Genomic DNA, 7,243 nt, shown 5'->3' on the forward strand with positions numbered 1-7,243 from the left:
ATCTTAATTCATTCGTACTTTCCCTATTCTTATAATATTCAAGTGTTCATGTCCCTGAGTAATATCTGCATGCACCTAAGTCTGAAGAGAACACATAATATGCTAGTAGACAGCAATACATATGAGAGAGAGGTCTGGTGTGGAGGGTGGATCTGGAACTGACTTCTGTACAGTTTGTCACATCTCTTGATTATCTGTCTTCACGAACTGCCCTGAAATACAATTCAAACATTAACAATGATTGTTATAAATTTAACGTGAGGCTCTTACATTCACAATGCTCATTTTGGCCTCTACAGCTAATTTTGGTGGTGAAGTGTGCAGGAAATTCTGCCAGACTGAAATTTAGTCTTTGGTGAACAGTCTTCAAGAGTGCAAATACATTTTTAAGTTTTAAGTACCTTTCAGACTCACGTGAGGTTTCCACAAGCAAAAAAGTCTACTTGAACAAACACTTCACTGCGTTTAAAGTTTAGAAAATAATATTTAAATAACCTCAGACTGTAACCCAGACCGCTTCATGTGCTAATTAACTAACAGGAAATTATCAAATTAAACATTGAGAACTTAATAACTTTACAATACAAAACATTATAAGTCTGTAGTTACATTTAAAGGAACACTCTACTATTTTTGAAAATAGGCTAATTTTCCAACTCCCCAGATCGGCAAATTGACGAATAAAAAAAATTCACCTTCAACGTCCATCCAGCTTGGCAGATGATAACCTTTACAGACCGTGACAGTTTGAAGTGAGGCAAGTTCACAATACTCTGGTTCTGTCTTACTGTTATTAATTTTAATTTCTTTCATTTTTTTATTATCATCTGTGTCTCATTTTGAATAATGTTGGACCCCTCTGTAGGTTGTTGTGTATAAAGTGTCCTCAGTGCAGAGTTAAACAAGATGACCTTGTAGGACTTACAGGAAATATTTTATATTTATTTGATTTATTTTTTTAATATTAGATAAACTTTTGAATGTTACTATTTACTAGTCAGATGGTTCATAGCACCTTGGAGATGTTCTTCAACAGGAGATCCGCTCCAGCTCTGCAGCACGGCCATCAGCATGGAAAAATATAGGAACAATTTGTCACGGAGCCAACAATATATAGTATAAAATGTCAGGTTTATTAGAAATAAACAAACTAGAGCATAGGTGAAATGCAGAAAAGATAAATAGTAATATGGAAAACATAAAAAATCTTAAGATACTAGAATTCACATTTTTAGATTTTAAAGATGCATGATGATATATTGTCAAAAATGTATATGAAGTTATTTAATAAGCTTTCTCAGATTACCTGTGTTTCCTATATCTCTGTCAGCAGCTCCCATTAGAAATTTTCTTGCAACTTCCCCTCTGTTTTAGAGGGTTTTTTCTGATGCTCCTGAAATCACAGTACAATTTTTATCAATATTTATTTACAATGTAAAATCAAAACGTGTTTGAAACACAGTGGTTTGAAATAGTTTCAGCCCATTTTAGCCTGCATGTAAGGGACGTCACCGACAGACTCTGGAACGGGCATTGGCGGGGCAACTGTGAGCGGACACCGCCGCCTCTGGAAAACCGTGAGCGGACACCGCCGCCTCTGGGAAACCGTGAGCGGACACCGCCGCCTCGTGGGAACCGTGAGTGGACACCCCCGCCTCGGGGGAACCGTGAGCGGACACCGCCGCCTCGGGGGAACCGTGAGCGAACGCTGCCGCCTCGGGGGAACTGTGAGCGGACGCCGTCGCCTCGGGGGAACTGTGAGTGGACGACGCCGCTTCGGGGGAACTGTGAGCGGATGACGCCGCCTCGGGGAAACCGTGAGCGGACACCGCCGCCTCGTGGGAACCGTGAGCAGACACCGCCGCCTCGGGGGAACCGTGAGCGGACACCGGTGCCTCGGGGGAACCATGAACGGACACCGCCGCTAGCGGTGTGTGTGGAGCTGCCGCTTTGGAACGGGCATTGGCGGGGCAACTGTGAGCGGACACCGCCGCCTCTGGGAAACCGTGAGCGGACACCGCCGCCTCGTGGGAACCGTGAGCAGACACCGCCGCCTCGGGGGAACCGTGAGCGGACACCGCCGCCTCGGGGGAAACGTGAGCGGGCACCGCCGCTTCTGCAGCGTTCTGAGTGGGGGGAACCGTGAGCGGACACCGGTGCCTCGGGGGAACCATGAACGGACACCGCCGCTTCCGGAGCTTTCTGAGGTTTGGGGAATGGAGTCCGGGAGATGGCGCCCTCTGGAGGAGAGAGGGAGAAACGTAGGGCCCAGACTCATGACAGGACCCCCTCTCCAAGGAACGGCTTCCACCGTGAGCGGACACCGGTGCCTCGGGGGAACCGTGAACGGACACCGCCGCTTCCGGAGCTTTCTGAGCGAACGCCGGCACCTTGGGGGAACTGTGAGCGGACGCCGCCGCCTCGGGGGAACTGTGAGCGGACGACGCCGCTTCGGGAAGGCCCGGAAGCGAGTCCCGCCGCCTCGGAGGGATCATCAGCGGGCTCCGCTGCTTCGTGAAGGCCTGAAGCGAGCCACGCCGCCTCGGAGGGATCATCAGCGGGCTCCGCCGCTTCGGAAAGGCCAGAAGCGAGCCCCGCCGCCTCGGAGGGAACCTCAGCGGGCCCCGACGCCTCGGGAGCCTTGCGAGCTGACCACGCCGCTCGCACCGACATCAGCGGGGATTCCTGCACGCTGCGTATCAGTCCGGGACGCTCCGGGAACGGGCGTGAGATACTGGGTGTCGCAGACGAGGCCTCTGACGCCCCGTGAATTGCCGCTTCGGGAGGACTGTGAGCGGGCTCCGCAGCCAACTCCACCCTGAAGGCGGAGCCGCTCAACTGCAGAGCCAGGTTGATGTAGTCCTCCGGCGCCTCCTCGGGGTGCCAGAATGGCATAAGGGATTTGAAGGGCTCGGTTAGGCCACCCCAGAAAAAGACCATTATGCAGGTCCTCTCCGTAGCCGACTGGCGAGCCACTCCCACGAAGTCCCTGGCGTAATCCTCAATGCACCGGTCTCCCTGCAGGACGTTGAGGAACTTTCCTGCTGGACCCATGTTTGGCTGATTATTCTGTCACGGCGTGGTAAGGGAACACACCGTGTAAACAAGGGTCTGGGTCCAAATGCAGGTCTTTATTAACTTAAGGGAAAACAAAGTAAAAACCAAAACGGAAACACAAACAGATATCAGAATCTGACAACAGGCTCAGAACAGAAACAGGAATATGACACCACTACGGCCACTTAGTGCTTGCATCAGTCCACATATCAACAACTAATAATCAGCCCAGAGAGGCGTGGGGAAGGAGTATAAATAGCCATCAGGATGGGCAACAGCTGTGTGTGTGTGAGTAGGTGAACAGGTGTGTGGAGTTAAGGTAAAGGAGTCCGGGAGGATGGGAAATGGCGACCTCTGGTGGTGAGAGGGAGAACACCAGACGCCAGACCCTGACAGGAGCCCCTCCCCTAAGGAACGGCTTCCAGACGTTAGGAGAAGATATAGTCTGTGACAATGGGGAACAGCCGAGGGTGAGTGTAACGAGTGAATGACTGAACAGGTGTATGGAGTTTGGGGAATTAGTGTAATGAGTGAACAGGTGTATGGGGTTTGGGGAATGGAGTCCGGGAGATGGCGCTCTCTGGAGGAGGGAGGGAGAAACGCAGGGCCCAGACTCATGACAGATCCTTTGCGCAGATTCTTTGCATGATGACGGCGCCTCAGTGTGGGAACGTGATGATGACGCAGAAGGGCACTTCAAGAAACAGTTGTTTGGTCCCCTACACCCTTCAACCCTTCGAAGCTCTCACTCCGGAGGGTAAACCCTTTGAAGGGATTAGGGCATAGGGATGAGCCCTTCCGAATGGAACGCAGGGTGAGAGACGGAGTTTGCTACTTGTCAGCTGAGTTGACGCCCCGTTTCCATGGTAACTGGATCACGTATTGTTTAAGTGGATAGTAGGCCTACATCAAACTTGTAAATTCAATGAGAATATGAAAGCAGTATTGCAAAGCATTGTTTGAAGTCAGTTTATACACAGATAGATAGATAGATAGATAGATATACTTATCTATATAGTATAATATAATATAATATAATAGCTTTAAACCGTAAATATATAGTGTAGAAATAAAATTAGGCTGCATTGCAAAGACGCAATGAACATTTCCTATCATAACGGCATTGTGTTTAACTTAGTTCATAATACGCCAAATGCCATCCATCTAAGAACAAAGCTACTTGGTTGGAACCTGTAACAATGGAGAAGCTTTTATATATACAATAGTCTCTGTCTGTCTCTGCAGAACAGCATGCCACTATTGACATAGATTGATCCATTGTAAACTCTCATTCTTTCAGGCTTACTGGAACATACTGGACATTACTGGACATTTCATTCTATCTGTAGAAACACAAAGCACCAAAACATTTTTAATATTCACACAAACCAGGAAATGAACAGGAGATACATGGGTTTCTCCACTTCTCTTTAACTGGACAACTAAACAATCAGAAAGAAATTTGACCTTACAAACTGTAACTGATTCCAAATTGCATGACAAAAATTGTAGTTAGTGAAGTAATCCATTACATTACACATTTTAGGTTAGATTACTTTTGACCTTAGTCATTTATCATATTGGTTTAAATAGGATAATCTTGTACCATATTGATATAAAAATTCAAAGACTAATAAAAAAAAAGCATTCCATTTGTTGTAATTAACAACATGAAGTGCAATAAACAATGCGTTACGTCAAGGTTTCCCAAACTGGGGTTCGTAAATGAACTGCAGGGGCTTTGTGAGTTTAATGAAAAGCTAATAATTAATCAAATGATTAGAATTTTAGAATAACATCAATCAAAAAAAAAACACACTAAAAAAGTAATGCTTACCTTCATGTCTGTGACCATTAACCAGCAGAGAACCGTGAACATGCAAATGCGATATTTAATTATTCAAATATTCATTTTAAAATCTAAAGGTACTTCAAGTAAATACAGTATATTAGGTGAAAGATGTTCAAAAAAGTTGAAATGCCTGTATTACATGTAAATAAGAAATAATGTGAATTTGTGCATTATAATGTGTTTGAAAGACAAAAGCCTTCCAAAGCTATAATAATACATGGTTAAATAACCACTGAGTGATAATTCAAGTAAAAATTAATGTGTTCATAGTTGATGCAATGTTGAAAAAGGTTTTAAACCTGAAATGATTTTTGTAAATCCAATGGTCAAATGCTGTGCAGCCAGCTGTCTAGTGAACGTCCACAAAACTGGAAGACTTTCTGAATGTATTTAAGCGGTAGGCTTTTTTCAGAGAGGAAATTTGTAAAAATGAATTAGCGATAATCAATAAACTATGAACAATTTATTGCCATTGCATGCATAATATGTAATCATGTAATCAATAAAAATAAATTGTAGTCTGATAAAGAGTATTTTCAAATGTAATTTAATCTAATTACAAGTACTTAATTTTTGTAATCTGATTACATAATCCAGATTACATGTAATCAGTTACTACCCAGGTAGTATTATGGTATCTGCATATGATACAGCATATAAATATGTGACACTGAAGAATGTATAAAACTCATGCCATGATCCAATTTGGATTGAATTGCTCCAGAATATGACTCACCTCTTATTTATACCGGTTTCAAACCAATTACTTATGACTTGTTTATTGTCAGTAACATAATTAACAGTTTATTTAAAGTATAGTGAGTTACATAAGTAAATAACAAGTGTAGACTATTTGAAACAAACAACAAAAAAAGCATAATTGCACTATTTGAAAAAAAAAAAGTATTACGTTAACATTTCAATGCACTGTATTTTCAGTGCTTGCATTTTTATGGTTGTATATTTAAGATGTGAATATTTCAATTAAAAATATTACACACACATTTTCATAATTAAAAATTAAATAATCCAAATTCACAATTCAAATTTAAAAATACAATCTATAATATTCAACAGTCATTTTCAGTCCATTTTATTTTGCTTTACATATTGACTTCATTTGGCAGATGCTTTTATCCAAAGCGACTTACAATTGAGGAATACAATAACCGATTCATCATAAAGAGGCAAACAAATGCAGGAAGTGCTCGTAATACAAAGTTTCAGGCATTGGTCAGATTAGTAAAGCTAACAGGGAGAGATTAAGGAAAGAGAAAGCAACGTTTTTTTCTTGTTGATTAAGTCAAATAGTGACGAAAGAGATGAGTTTTCAACTGTCGCTTGAAAATGACTTTATAACTTGCATATTTATTTATATCATGCAATTAAAAAAAAAAAGTGTCAGAATTGCAAGATGTAAACTCGCAACTGTGAGAAAAAGTCAGAATTGCGAATTTCTATATTGCAATTCATACTTTATTTCACGCACTTGAGAGTGTATATCCCACAATTCTGACTTAATAATTCACAATTGCAAGTTTATATCAGCAAAAAGTCAGAATTGTGAGACAAAAAGTAGCCATTACCTTTTGTATGCAGTGAAACGGGCTTCCATACAATTTAATCCCCAATGCTCTGAATTCTAATAGGGCGCGTAATTAATTAATTAGTAGCGTTACTACTAATAATTAGTAGTAGCAAGTACTAAGTAGTAGCATTTAAAAAACATTCGACTAACATCCAGCTAAATTGTTTCAGAAAAACGTTCAATGAACAATGTATAAATATATTTTTGATAACGTTATTTAAGACCAGATCATTTTAAACGAACATTCTATTAATGTGAAAGAACTTTTGTTCAGAACTTTGAGAGAACCTTGCCAGAACGTTCTAAGAAAGTTTCCCGTTAGCTGGGTAATAACGGCATAGGCGCTGTGATCAACTTAGTTCATAATACACCAAATTCCTTCGAATCTTTTTTAAGTTAAGTTAATTGCTTAGAATCTGTATTATGAAGAAGCTTTTTATAATCAAACGCATTGTACACTAACAGAAAACAGTAGTCTGCTTTCTCTCTCTCTCTGTATCTCTGTAGAACAGCATTAGTGACATAGTTTGAGCCATTGTCATTTACTTTCAGGTTTGTTGGAATGCAGATCCACCCATGACCCAGAACCATTGCATTATGTCAATAGAAACACAAAGTGCCAAATATATTGTTATTATTCACACAAAACCAGGAAATAATACAAAGTTCCTCTTCAGGAACTCGAGTTGCGTCGGAAAACGCTAGGGGAACGCCTTCTGTGACCACGCTCTGAATAACATGTGAAA

The 7,243-nt window shown here is 41.8% G+C and overlaps 1 long non-coding RNA gene across 1 annotated transcript; it reads right to left on the reverse strand.

The window, feature by feature from the left end:
- Positions 1-80: 80 nt before the first annotated feature.
- Positions 81-1,385, reverse strand: LOC107655264 (uncharacterized). The gene is made up of 3 exons (XR_001630412.1): positions 1,307-1,385; positions 995-1,052; positions 81-212 (listed from the first exon to the last, which is right to left on the reverse strand). It is a non-coding gene; the product is annotated as an uncharacterized LOC107655264 (long non-coding RNA).
- Between the last annotated feature and the right edge of the window lie 5,858 nt (positions 1,386-7,243).

The sequence above is a fragment of the Sinocyclocheilus anshuiensis genome, unplaced genomic scaffold (assembly GCF_001515605.1).
Source record: "Sinocyclocheilus anshuiensis isolate Anshui unplaced genomic scaffold, SAMN03320099.WGS_v1.1 scaffold988, whole genome shotgun sequence".
Classification (NCBI taxonomy): Eukaryota; Metazoa; Chordata; class Actinopteri; order Cypriniformes; family Cyprinidae; genus Sinocyclocheilus; species Sinocyclocheilus anshuiensis.